Genomic DNA, 26580 nt, shown 5'->3' on the forward strand with positions numbered 1-26580 from the left:
ACCTACTAATTATTAAGAGCCTCATGTTGTTTCAAAGATGGATTTAAGATTAAACTATTTTATGAAAGGCTACATGGGCAAATCTATATCATAGATATAAATCTGTGCTTTAAAAAGTAGATTTCAATTGCAGTGTTGCTATGAGTCTTTCTTAACATCTACTAAATATGTTATTTTCCTAACAATTATGCCTTCTGCCCAGGGTTAGTTTATTTATGGATTGTTTGGGAGTTTTTATTCATAGACATGTCCTAGATCACAGTAAGAGTAAATCTTGGAGGGACTCTAGGAAATTAATTGAAAACATCTTTGTATTGATTTTCCGTGGTTTTGTTCACTTGATAAAGGAAATTCATAAGTTTAGGAAGCAACGAGGTGCCTACATGTAGTACAGTGATCAGAATAGTTGAAATCACAAGAATTAAAGCAATTCCCTGAGTCAAGGGAATATTTTATTAGAATAACACAATAAATTCTAGCAGTTGTCTTTAATGGGTTTCTAAATAAGCTTTAATATCCTCTTTAATACAATATAGGTTGATTTGATAGCCAGATTCATGGCATCATTTGGATTACCAACTACCCATTTCCCCTAAATTAGGAGGAGGTAGGAAATGAGTTATTAATAGATTGTGTGGAGTAGAAAAAGTATTTTTGTGAACTTCTTTTTGGCATTTTTATTTCTTTCACAACTAATAGTAAATTGTCCCATCAAGCAATTTTGTCCCTCCCATTGTGATTGTCCTTTCTAAACAAAATTTGTAATGTGCAAGTGAGCCCTCTCCCAGTTTTGGATGAGGAGCAGATGTAGACTATGTTTGAGATGATAGCTTAAAATATTTCTACTGTTTCTAAATGAAAATATTTCATATTTCTAGCAAATTAACCTCTTGTACCATTCCTGTTAGTGGAGTCCAATGTCTGTACAAAACAACTCCAGAGAAACTACTTATCAGCCATTGAAACACAAATTGGTGAAAGAAAAAGTGGGTTGTAAAACCTTCAAAGAAGCCAAGTGAGTTTGGCTTGGTTTTTAAAGCATATTTATGTGACCTTAATCCACAAGTGCCAGTTTTCGGTGTGGAAAATTAAATTTAGGTTCTTTAACCAGTCATTTTAAAAAAATATTCTCACCATAGCCTTCTGCTACTAAAAATATGTTGGATTTTACTGCCTGCCGGGTTCCAAGTTTGAGAACAGCTCAAATTCTGGGAGCCAGGGAGGTGTCCTGTTCAGAATGGAAACTCTTACCTGGTCTTTAACTATCCTTATCCCGGGCATTTTAGATCAGTGTTTTCCTCGAAGATCCTCCCTGGCGTAACAGAGACTGGCTGGTTCTGAGAAGTATCTTCAGAAAAGGAAATACATTATAAATAATAGCAAATCAACCTCCTCCACCAAAACATCTTTGTCTTTTTCTGAAGGCAGAATTCAGTATGTCCATGAGATTTTTTTGGTTTTATGTGACTAGAAGTGCTTATCATAAAGGTTATGCTGAAAGTTTTTACCCCAAATGCCATTTCACTTTTTTTTTCACCTCCCTTCAGTATTCTTTCCACCCATAATTTTGTGCTTTCCCACTAGGCTATGTCTGGTGCCCATTATTTATGAATTTCTTCAGAGCTCTTCAAACCAGGACAGTACAGCTCCTGTCTTCCATTGGGTTTTCCCATGGGTTTGTTCCCATTAACATTTCATTGTAGTACAATGTTATCAGAATAATAGAAAGGATGATCTTGTTAATTAAAATGGCATTTTGGATAACCTTAAGGTGATGACAGATGAATAAAAGCCAGGACATGTAAAGGCTGACATGCTTTACTAGGCTTGCCATGATGGGCTCAAGCTTGGTGATAGAATATGCAAGTTAACTCTGGTACTGTCTCAGTTTTAAGTTCAGAATGTCTTATCAGAAAATCTATTGTGTTCTAGAATTAAAAATAAGTTCTTGTGGACACAGGGTTTCCCTGGAAAAGCTGTACTTCTCTTGAGGTTTAGCCCCAGCTGGCAGCTAAGCACCACACAGCCACTCGCTCACTCTGCCCTAGAGGTACAGGGGAGAGAATCGAAAGAGTGAAAGTGAGAAAATCTCATAGATTGAGATAAAGACAATTTAATAGGTAAAGCAAAAGCCATGCATGCCCACAAAGCAAAACAAGGAATTAATTCACCACTTCCCATTGGCAGGCAGGTGTTCAGCCATCTGCAGGAAAGTAGGGCTCCATCACACATAATGGTTACTTGGGAAGACAAATGCCATCACTCCAGACATCCCCCCTTCCTTCCTCTTTGCCTGGCTTTATATGCTGAGCATGATGTCATATGTTATGGAATATCCCTTTGGTCAGGTGGGGTCAGCTGTCCCAGTTGTGTCCCCTCCCAACTTGTTGTGCACCCCCAGCCTGCTCACTGGTAGGGTAAGAAGCAGAAAACGCCTTGGCTCTGTGTAAGCACTGCTCAGCAATAACAAAAACATCTCTGTGTAACAAAAACATCAATATATTGTCAACACTATTTTCAGCACAAATCCAAAACATAGCCCCATACTAGCTAGTATGAAGAAAATTAACTCTACCCCAGGTGAAACTGGGACAACTTCTTTTCTGCATACTGCACTTTGAAATATAAGAGCTCCCTCATCTCTGCTGTTGAGAGAGCAAGTGTTCAGTCTCTTAATTCTAGAGCAGAACAAAGCAGAATGAGGTCCTCCTCCTCATCAGGATTTCCTTTTTGCTCTACATTTTTCATTATTTCTCTTGATCTTAGGTGTGTCATCCAGACTGAAACTGAGTGCTTAGCCCTTCATTTCACTACAGTTATGTCATGCTCTCTCAGGTTTAAACTAGCCCATGCACCAAGAACAAGGCAACCCAGCCCGTTTGTAAATTTTGCAACCAATGCCAAATGCCAGGCTGTGATGATATTTCAATGGCAGAACTTAAATGGTTTCTTTGTAGTTAGTGGGAATCCTTGGATGAAGAGCAGTTGGAACTTTAGCTGTAGTGTAGACACAGGCTACCCTCTTTCACTTTCTGTTTATTTTTACCAATTTTAAAATAATTTTTCAGTACTGTTATAATTACAAACTAAAGAACTGTTCTAAACAGGAAATTTTCTTTTCATATGTTGTAATAAATCCTTTCAGTTACTGCTTGGCTGAAAGTAATGGAGCCCTTCAAAAAGCATATACATATATATATATATATATCTCATGATACCTTTGCTCAGAACACAAAGGAGCTACATAAACCTATTCAGTGAGCCACTGCAGTGAGTAATAGTTTGTAGGAAAGAGTCTGTATACTTTATGTCTAAAGAGAAAATGTCTGGCTCCGAGTGAAGTTCAAAAACATGATGGGCAAGTTAATTTCTGAGGGGATGCAGCTAGTGGCACCATGTTATAGTCTTAAGTCAGTGCTGTTGGATGCCTAACGTAGTTTCCCACTCATGTCGTGGAATTGCTCTCGTTTTAGTTTAGGACACCGAAATGACCTTGGGTTTAGGTTTTGGTGAGGAGCTGGTCCACTGATTGCACAGCTACTAATTGGCCAGTGACGCCTTTCTGATGACGATAGAGGCTCCATAAACTCCCAGCCCTGCACATCTGTGCCAGGGACTGCAATGCCGGGGGAAAAGGTAGAGGGTGTAAATATTTGTATTCTTTATCTGTGTTTTCAATTACTTTTGAATTTAAAAACTTAAATAAAAAAATCAGAAATCTCATTTTAAGATAAAAATCTTAGCTTTCAATACAACCAAATTTAGTCTGTAGAAAGAAGACCAATGCCAGCCTGTGAAATTTTTGCTTATTGTCTCTGTGCTTCCTCTTTCTTCAGAATTTCCTTCCTTAGGAGGAGTTAGGGACCTTCAGTGCCTGTCAGCTGAGGTCTCTAAACAGTCTCAATTTCAGCCAGATAACCTGATTTTCACCAACTCCTGAGAAATAGCCAGGCGACTTCTTAGTGAAGCCAAGAAATGGATAGCCTGTACTTCCTTGTTGGGCAGTTCTGATGGTGGAGACCACTAAAGGTCTTTCTACAGAGTGTGTTGAAGTTAAAACACCCTGGTCTTGATGGCTTTCTAGGGCAACTGTGAGTTTAGTGGAAGCTCATAGAAATTGGTTTTGGGAATCTGTATTCTGTGTGAGGTTTCGGGGAGCTTTCAGCTTTTTATCACCTCTTAAAATGAGAGAAAAAAAGCAAAGAGGGATTTTCTTCTTTATGTTTTAGAGAGAGAGAGATTGTATTTTACCCTTGTTCTCTGAATGATTATGAATGAATGGGTGTAGCAGTACTTACAGCTCATTGACTTTATGTTCAGGTGAATACCTGAATATATTGTTCCAAGAGGTAAATATTGACTTATGCCAGCAGTAGTCAATAGCACCATTTTGCATGCTCAGTATTGCACTTCAACAAAAAAGAAGTGGTAACAAGGACTGCAGAACTGCATGCATTCCTAACACAGGTTTTCATTCAGCTGCTCATAACTGCCAGGAGACTTAAATCTTTCTTGCAAATTTTGAGACATTAACAGGGTAAGGGAATATGTTTTGTCCTCCTTTCCCACTTTTGATTTGTCTTGAGTGGATTTTTTTGCTGTTTCCCGATCCTTCCTCGGCACTTAAATCCTGGAAGAATAATACTTTATATTCTCTAGTTACATTTTAAAAGTGAGATAAGAATTGGGGATTTGTATTCATATTTGGAAGCTGAAGTTGTTTCCAGCTCTAGAAATGCAATATTCAAGAATTCAGCAAGATTATTGTTTTTAAAAGGAGAGTGCTTTTATAAAACTCCATGAATAATTAGTTCTTGAACTGATACTTCATATATTCATCACATTTCATTATCATGCAACAACTTTTCATGCCCTGGCAACAGAACAGCTTTCATTACAGTGGCACTATTATACAGTGTCCGCATTCCAAGAAATGAAATATTAGAAAAATGTACATTTGCAGAGTGTATTACAAAAACCCTGTTAACACCCATGAAAATGAGGAAATTCAAAGTTAAGACCAAATATGGGGATTTCTGAAATAAGCATAAGTACAGGGAAACCACTGCATTGTTTTGGTAGTTCCAGCTGTTCCAAGTCTTTCTTATGATATACTCCATTTCTAATCCTGACTGTTTAACTGTGCCCATTTGCCTTTTCAGAAATAACAGTCTATCCAAAATAACTCCTGAAAACAAATTTTAACTTTGATCAACTAGTAAATGAGGCCAAATTCACATTTCCACTCTCCTTGTCTAAAAGTTTCCAGGGAGAGTATTGGAAAAATATTCCTTTATAAGACAGGCTGCTCTTTCACTTGAGGATCCATGTGCACACATTTAAACTAAGCCTTTTAATACAAAGCAGGTGAAAGTGAAACACAAAATAAGCAATGCTATGAAAATGACCAACTTACAAAGACTGCTGAGAGTCTTATAGTAAAAATAATCTTAAAATACCATTATTTATTTCTATTCAATAACTGGGCACCTCTGTAGGTTTGTATATACAGGTATTTTCAGTTACATTGTGGACCTGACCCTGATTGCATTCTGTATTTGAAGCTCACTTTGTTGTAAATTGCATATACAAAACACAGAGCACATAAAAATTTGAGTCCAGAAAAATCTGTAGCATTAAATAGTAACAGTCAGAAACCTGCTTCATTACATTTGATATTTTATCTCCTATACCTGATCGCCTTGTTAATCACTGATCAGTTACTAGTTCCACCTTTTATTTCACTATAAATACTTGGGTTTTTTTCTGAAAGATTTTATAAAAGATACACTTTGCAAAAGTATTGCTCTTAAAGAAATGTTGTATGTCTATTAATCCAAATTTGTGACATTGACTTTGGAAGATAACTGTCATGAATGAAAGGAAGTGTTTTCTTATTATGACTGTCACTATTACCCTGTTATGGCACCTCAGCCCTATGAATTTAAATCATTAGGAAAACAAAACAACAATAAAACATAGTTTGGTCTTCCTTCCAACTTTAATTTTGTTTATGCATTGGCCATGTGCCAGCTAAATCACCTTGCATTTATTTAAATGCTTTACAGGTTTTCTCAGTCCTAGATTTTATTTTTTTTTAATATGAGGAGCTACAAGAAGAGTCACATCGTTAATGTTTTACCTCTTTTAGCTGCAGTAATACATACCACAGGCCAATAAAGTGAGCTCATCAAAATTGTCTGTATGACTAAAATTCCCTCATTAGCTTGTACAAGGAAGGTTATTCCTTGTTCTTTAACTTTTTAGCACTAATTTTCTGTTTGCCTGACTATTTCTCAAAAACTAAGGAAAGTTTGAGGTTGTAGTAATTGGAGAAAAGGAGAAACCTTCTGCTTTTTTATTGATGTAGTCCATTAATATATATATCTCACCATGCAAAACTTACATTTATTTTTCATAACATCTGAAAGTAAATACATTTTAAGGGGCAGAAGAACAGCAGAGTCTTAGGCAGTGAGCAAAGTAAACATCAGGTGAAAGACAAAAGCCTGGAAGAATTGATTATGCCACTTGGCTGCTCTCCTGAGGAAGATAAAAGAGGCCAGGACATGCTCTGCTACTCCCTGCATGTAGAAGTCAGGCTTGGAAACAATACTCTGACATCTCTGCCATGCAGATAACTCCAGCAGGCAAGTCTACTGATTTAACTATTCACATTTTGTATTTTTTGTGCCCACTGATTGACAGCTACAGAACACATTCTACCAGCTTGATCTTTGTGTACTGGCTTTAATGAAAAAGAAAGAATTAGGATAGGAAAGGAATGAAATTGAAAAGATAAAGTGATTAAATAACAGATTAAGATTCCTCAAGACTGGGTGTTCTGCCAAGATAATACAAGGAGAACTTGAGCCAAAGTGTTGGGCTGTATGCACACAGCCAAGGGCACTGGAGACTGTATGAACTTCTGCTGTTCAAAGCCTGTCGGGAAATGTGACTGTGAAAGAATAGCACTCTGCAGATCCTCAGCCTTTGAACAGCTGGGTCACAAACATGGTGTTACCTATTGTGCTGTAATACCTCCAAGCCAGTATATCAAAGGACAGCATGCTGCTTGCATTCAGTTCCCATTAAATATAATGTCAGTTAAAACTCACATTTCTTGGTACTGTGCTGGATCAAACTGGAGATACCATGTAATGTTTTGCTGATACAAAGATCTAATCATAGTTATTATCTGGGAAAGGAAGAACCTGAACTCTATGAGATATGAAGTCTACCCTCCAACAAGTGGGAAAGGAAGGACCTGCTTTGCACCAAGAGGTGCTGGTCCATCATGATCTCAGTAAGAAAGACACTAAGACTCTGTAAGTTATCATTTAAAATGCTAGTTATTAGACCTAACACTGTAAGAAGAGAATAACATAGGTCATCTTATATCCTTTTAAATGCTGGGAATCCCAAGTGATTTTGGCATCAAAATGACCTCTGATCCAGGTGCCAGGCATACCCTGTCCATAGAAGAAGTTCTTCCATTTTGGTCATCCAAGTTCTTGCAGGATTTTCTGACAAGAAAACAACTCTATTTATCATTTCTGCTGTCAAACAGAAAGGATGGTTACACGAGAACTTCTTGCTGCGGTTGTAGATAAAGGCAAGGCCACACCTGTGGTGTAATCAAGGGTACCAAGCAGGAGCTGCCTGCAGGCTCCTCTCTTACAATGAGATGGATCAGTTTATCCTGTGACCAAAGGATTTCTGCGTCATGACACAACCTGGAGGCCACGCTGGGCATGCAGCACAGCACAGGCCTGCACCTGCTCAGGCTAACTGCTAGATGTACAGTGGTTGCCTGGTCAGAACTGTTGCAGGAGATGGTTTGGTTTTGTTTTAATCTGAACTTTGACACTTTTATAGTTCAGAAGGTAGTGAGTCCCGAAATTAATATGAAGCATCGTTGCACTGAGCAACAAAAAGTTGGAACTGCTGTTTATTCTGGAGAGACAAAAAGGAACTGAAAGGGCATAGACATTATGGACAAGAATTATGGCACTGTAGCTTCTCCCTGCCTTCTCTGGGATCCAGGCTTACAACGGCAGAATGAGGATCTGTGTATGAAGAATATGGCTGTGACAGCTTCAAAAATAAAAGCCAGTAATAAAATGCAAGAGCTTTGAGATAAAGCTCCTGGCCTTGATATCTCATGTTCTCAGGATGTCATGATCCATCTGTTGCTCTTAGCCTAGCCTTTCCCCTTTCCAAATAAATGAGATGATATAAATGTTGAGGCTTCCTACAGATGATAGCGTGATTTTTGTAGGCACTGAGAGGCAGGCCCGTGGAGTACCCTTTACAGTGATCATTCTGCCTACGTCCCATGGCAGCACTGCTCCCCATGACTTCTGTCACTGTGGTCTTCCTTATCCTAGGTGGGCTCTCCAGGTCCTCCTGGCTGGAGCGGAGTCTGTGCACCATTCAGTTTTTATATGTAATGGAGCCTCAGTTAGTTCTCAGGGAATGAGTTCAAGATTAAGCAATTCCAAAGTCCTCCAGTTCTCTACTCTGCCACCTGAGAAAAGGAAAATAACAATATGATATTATTTCAATATATTTCATGTCACCAGTTTTCATAAGAAAAGGAGGAATTTTACAGTTCTGCCATTCTGTCTTCTGAATACACTTGAGAGGTATGTTCTGCAAACATAGCATGTTACATCTGCAAGATATTCAGGCACATGCAGCAAAACATAAATGTGCACAAACTCCATTTCTTGCAATCAAAATGGCGTTTCAATTATGTTAAGGTAAATCCAGTGCTATAAGAGGAAACAGAAAAGCTTATAACATGGAAGTTATGATCTGTGCACAGGTAAGGAAATTACAAAATACACTGAGTTCAAAAAAAACTCATATGAAAAATTGCACTGAGGGGGAAAGATCATATCAGCTAAGCTACCAATTAAAGATGTTAGTGGATGTAGAAGATGAAAAGTATGAAATGGCCATTATATAGAATAATTGCTGGGGGCCAAATGATAGGAACAAAATGAAAAATGAAGAAGAGACTCAAAAAATAATAGAGAAAGGGGAAAAAAATCTAAGATGGCTGCAATTGTGAGATTAGAAGAGAGAAATATATTAGTAATAAAAACAGTGTCTTTTAATCGAGGGGTAATTTACAAAGAATGAATTTGAATCTGTGGTTCTGAACTCAACATGACATCGAGAAACTTGCCTTGCTGCTGCCTTGTAGACACTTGCAATGTGAAATCTAACAGCCAAAAGGTATAAAAAACAGCACGCTGCCTAGCTGGGAACTGCAGCCACAGGCGCTGGAGCATACTCCTCTGCTTAAGAAAAGTATCACTGGTCTTTGATATGTGTTTCTATAGGGAAGGACTTTAAACTTTTCCTTCATAGACTCACTCCATATAAGGAACATATTAAAGATAAAGGGTGTTGTAGGAAGGTGATTGGTGACCTTGCATTAAATTTAATCTATTAGACCAGAATTATTTTAGCTGGCATTCATCTTACTGAGAGAATTATTTCTTGGCACTCACTACTGTAGCAACTGAACACATAATGAACATTAATAGATTGTTTTCATCATCGTAAGCCTTATGTGAGCTGAGTAAGAATTAGCCCCATTTTGCAGGTGGTGAACTAAGCCCAATCCTTCAACATGATGAACGTGTCCTACATAGTGTTGTATGCCCTCAATTCCCATTGGAATTGCAGAGCAGTGAATACCTTGGAGAAAGCTTTCAGATATCCAAGCATTTTGTTTAGGCCATTTGCTAAAAGTTCTACATGTGTGGCATTCCTTATTCTCAATTACACTAAAACCATATTACAGTAACTGGGCAGAAAGCCAGGGAACACAATCTGAACCCTACAATACTAACCCAGTGTCTTAACCACAGGATCATTCTTTCCCCTTAAAACAGGCACCAACAAATCCAGGATTTTCAGCAAAAATGGATGTTGGGATAATGGAGTCAGTGCACTTCCCTGGCACAAATGACAGTCTGTCAGTAAGAGCAAATGGATAGGAGCAGGAAAGTGGTGTGTGGGGGGGTGTGTAAGGAAGCAGTAGAAGAAAGGAGTGGCAAAATTGAGAGGGTGTGGAGAAGGTCAGTAATAGCAGAAAGTGAGGAGAGACAATAGTAGTATTAGTAGTAGTAGTGCATGCAAAGGAGGCCATTATGGGGGTGAGAACAAACACAGCAAATGGTAAGAGATGAGTAAATGTATTGCACATGTTTTAAATGAACAAATCTTCAGTACTTGGTATGTTATTTGTATCCAGACACAGGCAAATCTCTGGAAAAAGTCACATGTACCTTAGAACATCACAATAGCTATAAATATAATGCGATTTCTACCAAACGGTGTTTTGGATTTTATGTTTATTCTTAATTGTCCTTTAGGTCTCATGTATTGTTTCCTTATCATGTTATAATGTTTATATTGATTATGTAATTATTAAATGTTGAGATAGACTTCTTTAAATTGATCCACTACTACAGTAACAATAGTGCTTTGGGGTTTGCTTTTTATTTTATTTATTGTTATCATTCACAGAATTTCCCTTCAGGTTCTCCTAAGTCCTACACAATAGCTTCTAGACAACTTCTTGAGAGAATACTTGTTAAAAGCATTTCAAAGACTTGGGAATGAACACCCTAAAATTCCCTACATGGCATTAGGCAGAGGATTTAATCTTGCAGGTTTGTATTCTACCACCTTCTCCCACTCCTTTTGATCCCCTCCACCTTTTCTGAAGGTAACTACTGCCCAACAAGCAAACCACAAGTTGTCTAAGAGGCAACACATGTTCTCCTCCCTTAAACCAGCTTATTCTGCAGTGTCACTTATATATTAATGAATACTAGATACTGTTTTGGAGAATACCTTCCAGCTGCCAGGTCCCACCCCTTCAATGTTATACTCCTCTGTAGGAAGATGAACTATATAGACAAACGCATAGCCACATGCCTATTGATGAAAGAAAGGCAAGTTTTCTTGAGAAAGATCATATGTTTTACCAAAACAACTCATACTGCTTCTCTCAGGCCCACAAGTCCTTCATTGTGTGGAGTTCTTCTAAATAATTTTTGAAAAATTACTACGATATCGCTAAAATTACAAAGCACAGTGGAAGAAGGCACAGGAACGGGCTGACCCAATTACTCCTGTAAAATTTCTGAAGTTAAAATTATCTGTTGTATCTCTAGTTGAAGATACTGCTGGTGCCTAATACTTTCACCTGGTGTGTCATACACAGTGATCAGAGACTTTCACGGTACAGCATCCTCTGTTCAAAGATAGAGCTTTTAAAATGATCCTCACAGATTTGCTGTATCAGATTTTCCGGCAAAAGGACCTTCAGTGGGATTTGTGGTCTGTTCAAGCAAATGTCAGGAGCTGTTATTCACCTAGTGCTCACATTCCCCTCTCTAAAGGGAGAACTGACTTCCTAAACTTCTCTGGGTCAGCCACAGGAGAAGTGATAAAGAGCCAACAGTCTAACAGTGGGGGAGAAAAAAAAAGGTGAACTGATAGACATAGATCACACACTGAGCTGAATAGCAGCCGAGCTGTCATCCAGTCTATTAACACTGCAGTCATACACCATAACTTTTACCCTACATTGGTCATTGGCTACTTATTTTCAATGAGAGAAATAGTTTGTCAAAATACCAGCTTTTCCTCTCAAAAATACCTGTCGGATATTTTGCATGTCATCTCTGGAGGGATTGGTCACTTTCTGAGACCATGTTGCAAATTCCTCTCCAAAGTGATATATCTTGTGTAATAGCTGCAAACTCTTTATTATTTTTGTACAGCAGAAAAATAGTAAAACATCTTTTAAATAATCCCGCTTAAGGTTTAAGCTCAGTGCTGCAGAAAGGTGTCATGGTGAGTTTGATTTCAGAGGCTACCGATGTGCAGTAAATTGGAAGAATTTGATCTCTTACCTGTACATCTTCCCCTGTGTGTTCAGTTTTATTCCCCGTGTCCTTTGAGTTGTCTGTAATTTTAACATAGTGCCAGGTATCAGAATACTATAAAAATATTTCAGTGCCTCACCTGAAGGAGAGCACAAGGGCATACAAGTGATGGATATAAATCTGGACACACTCAAGACTAAGTATTTCAAGAACAGTAAGGCTTCTGGCAAGTTAGTTTGACTCTCACAAAATAATTTTTACTGGAAAATATGACTAGGATGCTTTTTAGAGACTGTATTAGCCAAGGCTGTGATGCAATGACAAGAAGACAAGGATGCTGTATGTGACCAGCTATAGGAATTAGAAGTGAGATTGGCAAGGCAATCATATCATGCATATGAAAATCTATGAGCACATTACTGAATACCAGAAAGCAAGAAGCGAAAAAAAGGCAGAGCAGGGATTCAGTTTCTCTAAGAAATTATATCCATTACTTTTAACACCTACACAATAGGTCAGGTGCAAAACAAGGAATGAAACTATGATTGAGGCCACCTACAGCCTATGGGCCTGCTTACATCCATATGGTAAATTTTCAGCTATGACATTTATTTGTTATTAAGAGCGTGCTGTACTGCTGATGTCATCAGATTATTGAGCACTTTCCAGCTAAAATTGGTTGAACATGAAGAAATCCTTAGAAAACTTAATGAAATCCATAGTTCTTCCCCATACAACGTTATTTCAATTGGATTTGTTTATTAGCTGGTGTTAATTGGCATAAGGTCAAATATTCAACCCACTTCTGTTATCATTTTAATCTTTAAGAGCCTAAGGACATTACTAGTCATTACTTAATTGGAATTTCCCTTGAAGTACATTTCATGAAATACCAGGTATGAGAAACTAAAAACTTGCAAGAAATTTGTGATATGCCATCCGCCCTCTTTGTATTTGACTGTGTATGTTTTGTTAATAATAATTTTTTTGTTGTCACTATGTCACACTTCCAAGGGCCAGAATTTTAATGTTAAAGCATTTTGTAGTCTTTCTCTACTAATTTTAAGAATGAGTCATGAGAAAACTCCAAAATTCTTAAAACATAAAACAAGAATAGGCAAAAATGAATATATATGTTCCATACATAACATTCCCAGCAGCTCACATGCCAAATAGGTTGATACTCTTCTCTCATCCCATGCTATCAGGAATGACTGGATTGCCTATTTACCATATGAAACAAGAAATAGGTAGGATGTTAGGAATCAAAAGGAGATACATAGGCAGAAAAGACAGGAATGAAGATAAAGTGTATTTCTCATCTTTCCCATGTCACAATCTCTGACATGTTTCTTAATGGCAGTATGAATTGATCTTGGAATTTATTATTTCCAATATTGTTTTACTCAGTGATCAGAGAGAAGTAGCTTTTTCCACTAAAAATAGGTGACTTTCAGTGGCTGAATTAACATTTCTGAATACAAAACACCACATGTTACTTGAGCCAGTGAAGTATATTTGACTTAATATTATTCAACAGACTAATTATGGTGAAGATATCCTACCAAATAAACTAAATTAATGGCAAATCTTAAAACTAGGGAGAAATGTTTTCCTTGCATATTTAATTCTGTACTGGATTTGACTTTGGGCAGTAACAGAAGCAAATCCTCTAGCTGATCAGCTTCACAAGAAACCAACCCAACCTGAGAACAGGGATCCAAAACCAAAGGACTTGCAAACTTTGCTGTTGTTACTGATGGATTTCATAAGTTCAGTTAGTTAAACAGATCAATGAAGGAAATCACAGCATCTGCTGAGGTTTGAAGAGTTTAAACACCTTGTGAAAAGCTGCTCTAACTTACACTACTTTTCCTAACCATTATGTAAGGAACGTATCTCCAAGCTTAGCTTTATTATCAAGCTCTCAGATGAAAACAGCCCTGGAAAGTCAAATGTTTCTTTCTCTACCAAGGATAAGATCTCCACAGCTGCTGAAGCCAGGCTCTGTACTTGTACAAACTCACATTCTTTACTTCTTGATAAATGTACTACAATGTATTTTTTTAAATATCGTAGTTGGCACAAGAATAATGTGTGGATCCCTCTTTTTGTCTCTCTCCAGTGGTACTCTTTGTAGTAATACAAAGGAGGAGTGTAAATCATGTTTAGTCAGAAACCCTGGCTATAGCTATAATACTGAAGTCCAGGACTGTATGGTTCACAACTATTTTTTGCAGAGATTGATCACCAGAATGTTTCGCTTTGTTGTGTACACCACAGATTACCTGTGGGCAGTTCTTACACTATCAGAAGTATCAGGACTTAAAAAAAAATATTTTTGAAATAAGAAGAGCCAAATTGTAGACACCGCAGGCCCATTTGGTAGTATGTCTTGGCTATACTATTAGTGCTCCCAGCCTGACTCGGCTTCTTGCACTTGTTCTTCCCTTTCTCCTTCCACGAAGGGCTCCAGTCTCTTCACTCACACTAGCAGAACAGCTAATCCATCACAACTTTTCCTTTTTTATTATTTTTTAATGGTTTCTTTCATGTATCTGGTTAATGGTGTGGACAGACAAATGGTTGAATCAGTAGGACTGGGGGAATAGCAATGTGTGACAGCAAGGGCAAGAATAAGGAGCACAGATCATAGCAGGGGCAGGGATCTCTTAAACTGATTCGCAGCTGGCCTTCTCTGGTTCCCAGTGTTGAGCTCTTCCTTTACCACCAGTATTCATTTTGTCTTTAGAGAAGCAAGTGTAATTTATGGCAAAATATGACTGTTCCTCACCCAAACTCAGTCATAAGTAAGAGTGAACAACAGAATGATGGCTTGGGGATTCAGGCTCCAACTCTCTGCACCTCAGTTAGATACTGGTCTTTAATAATCATCACTCATCCCTTAGAACTGCATCAAAGTTAAAGAATACTCTTAAATATTTAGTTATTAGCTCATGCATTTAACACGTCAGAACTGCAGAATCACTATGGACAGATAGCAAGGAAAGGAGGGGTACAGCTGAACTGCGAATAACTGGACCTCTCCCTATCTGATGGCTGCTACACACGAGGAATGAAGTGATTTTACTGTTCCACTTCATGCTTACAAATAATTTTGTCTAATAATGTACCAATTAAATTATTGAGTACAATGTATCCCGAAAGGCCATGTCTCAGCTTGGCTGAAATCTACCTCTGAGTAATGCTGTGGAAAAAATTAAAAGAAGACGGGAGAGAAAAGCTCTTTTTTTGCCCTCTTTGTTCTGCATTTGTATGAGGATGAAGTAGGCTGCACTGCAGAACAGTAGTTTTGTCACAGAAGATATCTTAGCTGATAAAAAGAAATAACCTTGTCACCTTCTGTATCCTTTGCTGAAGTTAACATTATGTCATTATGCTTCTGGTATTTTACAGTGAGACACTGAGTCAAAATAACATTTCTTTTGTCTTTTTTTTTTTTTGTCCTCATCCTCAGGGCCTTGAACTTTAAGCATAATGTGAGCCTTGAATTCAACATCTGCTCTCTCTGGATTTTAGGCATTTGCACCTTTACTAGGGACCTCAGCACAGGAGTGTAATCCTGTTCTTGCTAAGACTGGTGTAAAGTAGGGATCATTACAATGCAGTCAGTGGAATTACTCTGGTAGAAAATGGGGGTAAATGGGGCTCTGGATTGTCCACAGATTTTCAGACAATTGGAAAAGATGTTGCAGTATGTCCTCCAATTACTATTAACAAAAGTGCTCTTCCCCACATAGCTATTTTTCTCAAAGTGACAATTTCTTTTGAGCTCTGCTTCCCATTAAGACTTTTCCTGAATGAGGGCAAATGAGAATGATGCTCACTTTCATCAGCCGAGCAGTATTGGAGGACTGGCCTTGCTATTACTATGCACTCACAAGCAGCTCAGAAGCAATTGCAACACACTTGGTTGTCTAATTTGAAACTTTGAAAAAAAGAAAGAAAAGGTTTTTTTAAGGCTCAGCTCAGTAAGAGAATAGCCTGTGTAGCAGCATTTAAAACTTTCAAGTGCTTTTTAGAACAAAACTCTTGAGAAGAATTTTTTCCTCTCTTCTCTTTTCCAGTGTCCAGGATCTGCTGTGTTTCTCCTCCAATAACTCATGAAAGCAACAGATATCTTAGAGGTAAGGTAAGAATTTTGAGAAAAGGGGTTGCCGTGCTTGTTATTAACATACCCAGATTTTACAGCCAAAAGTAGACCTGGTCTTGATAGGTGGGTGAAGGACAGTGTTCAGATATATAGAAATGAAACTCCACTGTAAAACAAGCTGTGAGCTTTGAACAGCAATCCCAGTCTGGCTGAAAAATTAAATAATACAGTTCTGCACTGAGGCCTCTCGGTGAAGTAATGAGAGAAATCCGATGGCTCCTGTCCTTCCTGAGTCTGGAAGAAGTCTTGCTCAAGGTCCGTGAGCCCAGATCTGTCACGGGCACTCAGAACTAACCCAGTGGTCAGGGTCCTGGCAGTCTGTTTAAACTAAAACAATTTTCATCTCAGTGATATCAAATTTATATCCATTTAGACTCCCTTATATATGCTTAGATTAAGAGTGACAGAATCTAATTTAGGCAGTTTTATTAATCATTTCTGAATCTAACTCTGTATCTGTTTTCTAAGGGAAATTAAATAAAGATGTCCGGTTCATATTTATGAAGGTTTTTCCTCTACCTCAGAAACATATCCTCTGGCTTATTGCTCCTAAACAGCTTCCTAGAAGAATGCGGACCAAGAAGCTGTTTACACTGGGATGCACACAGCTCTTTCCTTCCCTTTATTTTTTGTGTCAGCATATAAGCAGCTGCCAGCTGAGGAGTACCCAGCACCAGCCCTCTTGGGCTGGAGTGAAATGTTTGCATGCTCTGTACCTCACCCAGCAAAGCCATGGCCAATGGGAAGAGAATATGCATGTAATGGAAAACCTTACAGTTTATTGCAAAGTCTATGCTTTATCAAATTTAGTGCATTTATTGGTACAGTTATTCCAGTATTTTTTCTGCTTATAGGCCAGTTATTACTCATCCAGAATTATCAGAATTCATGAATGGTACCGGCTGGAAAAAATTATGATGAACAAATTCTAATACAGTTTTAGTGCTAATATGAAGATGTGCTACTAAAACAAAACAGTTACTATAAATTTATAGCAATTTTTCAGTAGAGAAGGGTTGAATCAAAAGGACCGAGACTGAAGCAGTCTGATTTCTATGTGGCTTTCGCTTACTTTAGCAATTGCACTGAACTTACTGTTATGACTTAGGTAAATAAAAATTGTTTCTGTGAGAAAATATTTGCTATTTTCCATCCTTGGGGCTTAAATTCTCTTTGGTAAAAATCTGATGGAAATCTGGAGCAATTTTCAGTGTCTACAAAGCTTAAAGTTTTTTCATCGGGAAATCTAAAAATGTTATACAAAACCCACAAGTAACGGGGTTTTTTTTAAGGGAAAAACTGAGAGTTTGCTCAGGTCATGCAGTTGCAGATGAGTAGAAGTGAAATCCTCATCAAAAGCACTGTCCACTTGGTATTTTTTCCTTTTACTCTCTTAAATAAGTCTAATATAGGTATTGTACATATGTGCAGCATACATTCTATATGTGCTTTTGGGGATCCTGTCAAGCTTAATCAATCATTCCTCACTGAAGGATTTTATCTGTATTTTTTTCAATGAAAACAGTTTTGCTGAGGCAGTGCTTTGAGATCTTTGCATTGAATCTGTATTGTGGTCTCTGGAGATCACGTCAGTTAAATTTAGACCTATTACCATAGCAGTTTCTTTATTTTTAGTTCATGCAACTGTTAAACACTAGTGGTATAAGATCATGTACTTGAACAAACCTAAAGTCTTCCCTAACCAGTTCATATTTACTGCAAAAATAAACTTTTCCAGTAGAACAGGAACATATAATTAAAAACTCCTGAACTCTAGCTTTAGCATACTACAAACTATTTGACTTTGCAGACAGTCTCCTTAGAAGTAATATGCAGTAATTTACTTCCCATTGAAAAAGGAATCGTGCACGAAATAAACCTATGATACTTAGAGATGGCAGATTGCAATTCTTGCTCCTGAATGTCCATCCCTCTGTGTTTTGGTTTTTTCATTAGTTCAGTGAAGAAGAATTAAAACCAGAGGACCTTAGTCTCAAGATCTGGTTCACATATGCTCTGAATTGGAAGAAAGGCCACGAGAGCAACTCACATCATTGTAGTACTCCCAAAAGCCAGAGCTTCCACCAGACTGCACTTCAGCACTGGAGTTCTTGCCTGGACCTTCTCCAGTCCCAAACATGGGCTGGTTGCTACTGATAATTCAGGGTCAAATTCAGAAGCATCAAACTGGGTGCTAAGGCAATTAACTTGGGATGAAAGAAAATTAAAAAGCCTCTCCCCAGAATTCACCTCTGTCTTTTTGCTGAAATAGCTTCTACAGACTTATTATAGCGTGATGATATCTGTAGGAGCATCCTTGCTTGTTTCCATGGACCTGGCCTGTCTTTATGTGATAACTTCATAAGAATCAGGGTTCTGAACTGTGCAGAAGCTGTGCAGCCATGTCATATTCCTCATTATCTCTTGGGAGTTTTGGTTGCTACCCATGGGAGCATAAAAGGAGCATGGGAGAATAAAAGGAGAATGAATGTGTCCTCAGAAGACACCATTACTAAAATACCTCCCTATGCAGAAACTGTGACATGAGAATGTACTGATGAGATCATTGCTTAGTGGGGCTATTTCTGGGATGTTTACACTCACCTCTTGCTCAGAGCTGTGCATAGTGTAAGCAACTAGTTTTGAAGGTTTGCTTAAGATAGTAGTGCAGTGTTAAGCAGCGGAAGCATTTTCCTTCGAATATGGCTATACTCCAAAAGAAAGTAGTTCTGAGTAGCTCATTTGTACAATAAAGCCAGTTGGTAATATGCTTTGGGAGCTGTTTGGATCCAAGATGTTATAAGTGGAGGAACATTACCGCTGGAAAGTGCTTTTAGTGGCAAATGGTCTGTATGAAGTATCAAAGAGATTGTAAGGGATGTGTAAAGATCAGATGCAAAAGCATATTAGAGTAACTCATAGGGCTATAGCAAAGATTTACATACAGTAGTATGTAGTGTCATAGGGTTCTGTTTGTGTCATGAGCATCCCTGGTAAGCTATAGGACTACAAAGCATGACGCTGACATGACTGAACTGAGAATGATATAGTTAAACTCGTAGTTGATAAAGAAGGTATAATAATATCTCATGATAAAAATAATAATGTATAAAATACAGGATGACTTACATTTTTCCTTCACACTGAACAAGAACAGAATGAGAAAACCAGTAGTAATCCTAAGGCTTGTTCATTCTCTGAGGAAGAACTAGGTCTCCCAATCTTGCAGGCTGTCTAGATCAACAGAAAAAAATAGACTGTGAAAACCTGTTCTAAAAATCACTTCTAAGTACAGTACATAGCCAGTGGATTTTGAATAGGCTTGCAAACAAAAGGCAAAAGAAATGTGTAATATTCATGTGTCAGAATATGTGTTGCATTAATTAAATGAAATCTCTTGTATGCTAGGAATCAGAGACTAGAAAGACATTGTTTTATAGTCAGAATATATGTTGTTGGTACTGTAAATGTCTATTCTCCTGCTAGTAAAAACTTCTGATTGAAATCTTCCATTTTCTAGTACTATTGATTAGCTCTGGTGCATCCTGCAGACTGTTTCTGCTCTTATTTTACATCTGATAACACAACCATGATGAATTGTGTTATGTAGTTCTAAAAATAATAGCAACCCTCAAACAAACATGATCATTTGTGGAACTAGAGAAAGGTGTGCAAGATGGTGATGGCAGGACTGACAGGGGAATAATTTTGTTGTGAGAAGTTTATTATTTACAAAATAGTTTGTGTGAGCTGAGACACAAAATATGATGAGATGAGATTTTATCTGAAAATTATATCCAAGCTATTTTTTATAATTATTTTTAATGAAAGCTTATTGGCATATCCTTTTAATTTTTTACATTTGGGAAGGAGGAGAAAATGGACAGGAAATTACCTAACTAAAGTAGTCCTATACAACTTACATTCCTGCTAAATGATTCACAGATCACCCAGTAACCAATGTCTACATCAGGTAGAGAACTGTGGTAGTAGATTTAAAAATTGCTTATGGAAAGAACTGTTTCCAATCTATTACTTGGAGCCATGGCAGAATTAAAGACTTTCTAGATACTCTCTTTAGGAGCAATATGAACAATATTTACACTTAACTTCTTGACCTCAAAATGCAAACCACACCGTACAGACAATATGACATCCATCCCTGCCTTCTCTGAGCTTTTGCAGAACCGGAGTTATAGGGCAGGCAATCAAATAGTCAGCCCTATAGGAGTAGGTAGGCACAGTGCCTCGTGTTTTGGTCTGTTGGATGTGAACTGAATCCTGACCTGTAAGTAAGAAGTCAGCGTGTAGAAGTGATGGCACGGTGCATTTCACATCTCTTGAGGACGGTGTCATGAGCTATTTGGAGTAAAGCTTGTTTACTCTCAACATGTGTGTCTATGTAAGCTAAACTGAACATATCTGTACTGCAAACATCAGTCTGAACATCAGTGTTTTCCACTTCGTAATGAGCAGGGAAGAGTCATACACTTACATTTCTTTTCTTAGGCATATTATTTATATGTTTGAAATTACCGTGTGTCCAAGTTTTTGAAAAATCTAGTAAACATAGATCCTGTATGGAGCTATTTTCATATACAAAATGTCGAACACCCTCCCCAAACGAAAAAACCCCAAACCTGACATTTGAGACCTAACTTTTTTCTCCAAGCTATATGCATGCATATACAAATAAGTAGTGGGTTATGTTAATATTCCATCTGACTCTGATATCACATGCATGTAGCTGCATCTTAAATAGCCAGTTTACAGGCCATTGTAGCTATTTTGCAGGTGATTCTTAGTCACTGCTTGTATGCAACTCTTGCATACAAGCACTACTGTAGAAATCTTTCATAGTCATTTACTGTGTCGCTTGTATTTTCAATTAGAAAGTCGTAACCCCTGTCTAAATGATAATGATGTCAGCCATTCAGATGATGCTTAGGTAACTAAATAACTATTCAGTGTTACTGTGACAATGGTGTACATTTTAACAGAAGTAGGTACACTGTAAAGTTATACTTCACTAAGTATGCATTTAGCAAGACTACAGACAAAACCTACACCCGTATTTATTTTTTTAATTAAATGTTCTTAAATCAAATAATGTGACAAATCAAACAAATGGCTGAAATAAGGCATTTTGAAAGACAAAGAGAGGGGTTAAAAAAAAAAAAAGAGGGCAGTGCATCTGAATTTGGACTCATCTATCATATCTGGGTTGACAATTCCAAATGTGTGACTATGTCTTTGCTTTAAGAAAACTAGTCCTCCTTGAGCAGCCTATCAAAGCTCTGAGATTCATGATTGTTCTGAAACAGGGAAAATAACTTCTGGCAGCAACACTTGGGAAAGCAAAAGTTTCGGATTTCATGGGATTTTAAAAATTCATCTGACTTTTAGTAGATCCACCAAAACGTTAAGTACGAGGGGAAATCACAATGAGAGTCCTCACTGATATTTGTCTTTGGCTGCTCTGCTCCAGCCGCCCACTAGATTAATCCATACAAAAGCATGGCTAACAAGGCCCAGCTAAAAGCCCCATTTGTTCATGTTAATAAAAGAAGGAGTGTCAAAATGTGACAGTCATCTGCTGTAAACTTGCTTGATAAATACACATATTAGATGGGTAAGGTGCAGTCAAATTGTGTTATTTTGTAACTAGCTCTGCCAGTTAACTGAGACACAGTTATGTCCTCCAGCAGCAATTCATGGTATGTATTATATCCTGTTGTTTACATGGCTTCAGAAAGTCTTTAGACAAGTCATGTCTTATATGGTAGAGAATCTGAAAAGATTGGGTGGAGGAACCAGCTCTTCTGCACTCAATCCACGATGGGCAACCTCAGAGCTGAAGAAAGCATCTCAAATGGATCCCTGCTGGTTACAAGAAGTAGCAGCTACTCTGCAGGGATCATTGCATGGTCCTTTTTTCAGCAGCAGTGATACCTGGGAAATGTGATGGTCCTTGACATGAAGGAGAACTTTTATGTTGTTGATATAGCATTGCCTCATGAAAACATCATGAGGAAACAGGGCAGGGATATGGGGAAATAGACTAGGGAAAACTTCAAATGGTGCAAGGAAGAAAGTTCTCTTCAGGAGGATGTTTGTTCTTGGATAGTGTTGAGAAGAAAAAGAGAATAAAAGAACAGGAGAAGGATGTGTAGAGGAAGCATTTGTTATCCAAGGCACTAGAAGAAAAAAGTGAAGGAATTCTGGTTCCTTTACCAGTTCAAAGAAGGTTAAAGTCCTGGTCTGCATTCCTGGACCATATCCCATTACACTTAAATGAAGGACACTATTTACTTTGATAAGAAATACTTGTATCAAAAATTACTTTGGACTTGGACTGTGGAAAGAAAATAATGTGCACAGCGTAGTTAACTTCATCTGAGTGGACCAAAAGTCGTCAGGTAAACATGAAGGCATAACAAAATGATAACTCTGGATAAAAAATTGCAAGGACTGATCTGATATTTAATTTTTTAAAGTCTGCTAAGCTGAAATAATGGAAGGATATAAGTCTGAAAATTTCATGGCAAAATTGAATAGAAAAGCTTGAGTTTTGTCAAGTATAATATGACTAGGAGCTTTCATATTATTCAGATGATGTCAAATGCAGAGCAAACAGCATAAATGCTGAGCTGTGAGAAACACTGTGTGAATAAATAAGTGCCTATCACACTTTAGACATAAAATATTCATATATTTCAATGCTAATTCTTCCCTAACTGGACTGCTTCCTGAAAAAAAAAAGGATGTTTTTACAGAAATGTCACTGGCTAAAAGTTAGATTTAGTATTATTGGTATAAACAGTGGCTAGAAATACTAACTAACGCTTTTTTAAACTCCATTCGCTTTTAATTGTGAACCTTCACATTACAGGGCGATAACTACAGAAGCAAACTTCACACAGGGGCAAACAGCATTTTTCCTGCATCATTGCCTAATAGTGTGGAGCTGGTTGGGATTCAAGTCCAGACCCTGAATTCGCTGATGTCTCAGAAGCAGCTATGGATTAGCGTTTAATAAAGAATAGGTCAGCTATGACCAGCTTTAATTGAAAAGGGGCAGACAGAGATAATTTCAATGTAACACCATGGTTTCATGCCCATTTGAAGGAAAGAAGAGCTCTCGCTTCCTTAAGTGCCCTTAGTGCTGATGGGAAAAGCCCAGCATTTTCAATTCCTCTGATCAGGCTCGGGGGCAATACTAAACCAAAAATTATGGATATATACTATTTTTATTGGATATTTTGGTCATTCACAGCACCATGGACTGAGAGAGACAGCTCACCTGTTTTTACGGCAAGTCTGAAGAGAAGAAGCCATTTTAATCAATGCACAAGCATTGCTCAGCTCCTCTGTCATGCTCCAAGTACATATGCAATGCAATGATCTGATTCTGTGCCTCCATTCCTAGATCTGCACCTTTGGAATGATTATCTCTAGGGATAAATAATGGTCTTTAAACTTGTGGGGTACTGTGATAATAGGTGATACAACAAAGATATCTATAAAGAGATAGGTGCTCCAAAGCAATCTCTTTCCAGGAAAAACAGCATGCACCCTACTGACACTGCAATTACCTAGCACTGCCCAAGCCTGCCTTCGCTTGCTTTTATGCCTGCTGGATTCCTCTGCCATGTTATTGGTATACTTACCTCGGCTAGTTCAGTTTTGTCTTCCGTGGCATTCCCAAGCAGCAGGTTCCTGGGGCTTTACCCACCTTCTCAAAAAGACAGCATTGCCTCTCTTGTGAGGTCCCTATTTGTTTCTCACCTGGACTTCGTATTCCTTGAGCTCTACACAAACCTTGCCCCAGGATATTTTATTGGGTGTTTTCTTTCTCAGTCACCCTCCTTATTTTTCATACTTATCTTACAGCTGAATTTTCATTGTGGTTCCTGATGCATTTATACTGCAGTTCCTGACATCTGAATCTGATTCCCTATAGTTTTTTGCCTCAAAACTCTCAATCTTCTTCCAAATCTCAGCTGAAGGTGTACGTTTTAGCACATGCCTATATCTCTTAATTTTCTCTTTGCAGTTTTTTATCATATAACCCATCAATTTTGTTGCTAAACTGCATAAAGTATTTAGGAATACATGTTATATTTTAAAAAAAAAGTTGCATAAAATATGGCTGAATTGTGTTGGCCAGAGTCGTCTTATTCACATCAGTTGGAAAAGAACTCCATAATTTTCTACAGAATTACACAGGCAGACTCTGGAGTCAGTGAAAGAGACTAGGACACAGTATATTTTGTGAGAAGACTTGACAGCAAACCTAGATGCTATGCAATGCACCGGAGGCTGCCCGCCTGTGTGGTGGGCTCGTCTAGATTGAGCAAGAAGCCTGTCCAGGATCAGGAAATTAGTATGGCAGAAAAAAAGTGATATGACAATAAGAAACAGGCCAAGTGAGGGCTTCTGTGAGACCAACTTGGTGCATAAATACAGCGTTTTCCTTACTGTCTTTGGCGAAACATCTTCTTTTAGCCCTCGATACTCTGCAGCTTCCTTGATACAAAGCTTTAGCGTACGAATCTCATATGCACAGAAGGAGAAGTAGTCTCTGCTCACCTTACATCCTTGATCACCTTAATTCCGTATACAGCCTCCAAAGCCACAGGGCCAGCAGAGATGCAGTAAGGACTTAAAATGACTTTAAGGTACTTATATCAAATGAGTTTTCCATACCCCTGCTCTGAGGCTAAGTCAGAAAACAGAGAGTACATACACTGCCCCCAGAGGTTGTGTCACTGGCAAAGAAGTCAGGCATTGCTAATTACTGAAGTGCCTTACTGTGTCCTTTGGCTTAAGTAACCAAGGGACTGATTCAAAGGGACCACAGGGATCAGTGGGAATTTTCTTCCATTTACTTCAGCAGGCTTGGGGTCAGGCCTTTGTTACAGTGTTCCAAAACCTGCTTAAATACACCTCAAGTTTCTGCTGGTCTCATAAACTCTATCAATTGTTCCCAGATGCAGTGTGCAGAAAATAATTTTCCTTTTCTGTGAGATTTCAAATACAAACAGCAAGCAATATGAGAAGTCTGTGGACAGCTGGTTTGACTTTTGTCCTAGAAACTCCAGACTGGCCATGCATAACCTTTCTTGAATAGAAGAAAAATAACAATAATTCAAATTGATTTGGATGTGAGTGCAGTCAAAAGGATTGAAACTGGCTGAAAAGACCCTGGCTTGGAAGGAACTTCAAACACCACTGAGGCGAGAGATAAGAAGAACAGAGAATGGAACTGTGAGCAGGAAATTATAAAATGAAATACAAACCAGAAAAGAAAAGTTAATAGATCTTCATCCAAATTCTGTCTTCATTTGCACCTTATGTATTTCCTTTGTTCCTGATCTCCTCCTCTTGCAGGTTTTAAATAGGCCTGATAAGGCCACTGGCTTCAGTAAGGGTGTTGCTGTTTTGCCTCAGTGCCATTGCGAAGTGTATCAGCCTCAAAGACTGCGAGATGACTGCATACGGGCTGGAAGAACATGCTCGAGTTTCTCACAGTCTTCAGAAAAAACAAATATGAGTGATATTTACATGTCTGTTCCTATATTATCCTTTGTCTCAGATTATGCCGGGAAGGGGACAATTAGCATTATACACTCAAACAGGGATCTGGCATTTCCTAGCTCAGTGAGGGATGTGTCCTAATGAACTTCCAAATAGCCTCAAAATACTGATCCTGAACACCGAAGAGAGAGAGTAGGCAGATTTGTTAGTGTGACACTGGATGGAAAAGAATTTAAATTTAATATTAAGAGAATCCATACTAAATATCACTTCCTATCAGAAGGGAAGTGTTTCCCTTGAAATGTGCTAAAAGACCTATTTCTGGAGATGCCTGAGAAGCAGTGGAAGATGAGTACACTGTAAGAGGTAGTCTTGCCCTGGCAGGAGGAAGAACCAGGTAGCCTTAAGGTCATATGTGTCTAAAATGGATCCTGCAATTATTTTAATCGAATGGGTCTAATATAATGTTAGCAGCTGAATTCATCACTTCACTGGAGGATCAGTACTTATTTGAAAGTGTTCACACAGTGATATATATTTAGAAACCAACAACAGCTTAGTTTCAGCTGCTTGTCACACATGTAGGATGGGTGCTAGATAAAAGTGACATAGATTTAAAAAAAAAGAAAAAAAAAAAAAAGAAGAGGAGAGTTTAAGTATGAGCCACAGAGGCACTGTGTTCTGCTCTTCTAAGGGAAAGTCCAGGAGCCAGAAGAATTAGTTGAGATCTTGTCGGAGTCATTTATTTCAGGGGTTTAATGAAGCCTGGCTACCAAACTTACCTCAGGAAAAAGAAAAAAAAAAAGAGCTAAGGAGCTAGTCTTCAATTTGCAGTTATAAATTTGAGGTGCTATATCTAGGACACGTGGTTAAACAATTAGTAATGCAAAATGTATCTGCTTCTATATCTAGTTCATTTTAGATAAAACAATCTATAGACAAAATTGA

At 38.1% G+C, this 26580-nt stretch overlaps 1 long non-coding RNA gene across 1 annotated transcript; it reads right to left on the reverse strand.

Moving 5' to 3' along the window:
- Window positions 1-1276: 1276 nt before the first annotated feature.
- Window positions 1277-25544, reverse strand: LOC142601582 (uncharacterized). The gene is made up of 3 exons (XR_012835096.1): window positions 25395-25544; window positions 19222-19326; window positions 1277-1348 (listed from the first exon to the last, which is right to left on the reverse strand). It is a non-coding gene; the product is annotated as an uncharacterized LOC142601582 (long non-coding RNA).
- Between the last annotated feature and the right edge of the window lie 1036 nt (window positions 25545-26580).

This window comes from Balearica regulorum, chromosome 4 (assembly GCF_011004875.1).
Source record: "Balearica regulorum gibbericeps isolate bBalReg1 chromosome 4, bBalReg1.pri, whole genome shotgun sequence".
Taxonomy (NCBI): Eukaryota; Metazoa; Chordata; class Aves; order Gruiformes; family Gruidae; genus Balearica; species Balearica regulorum.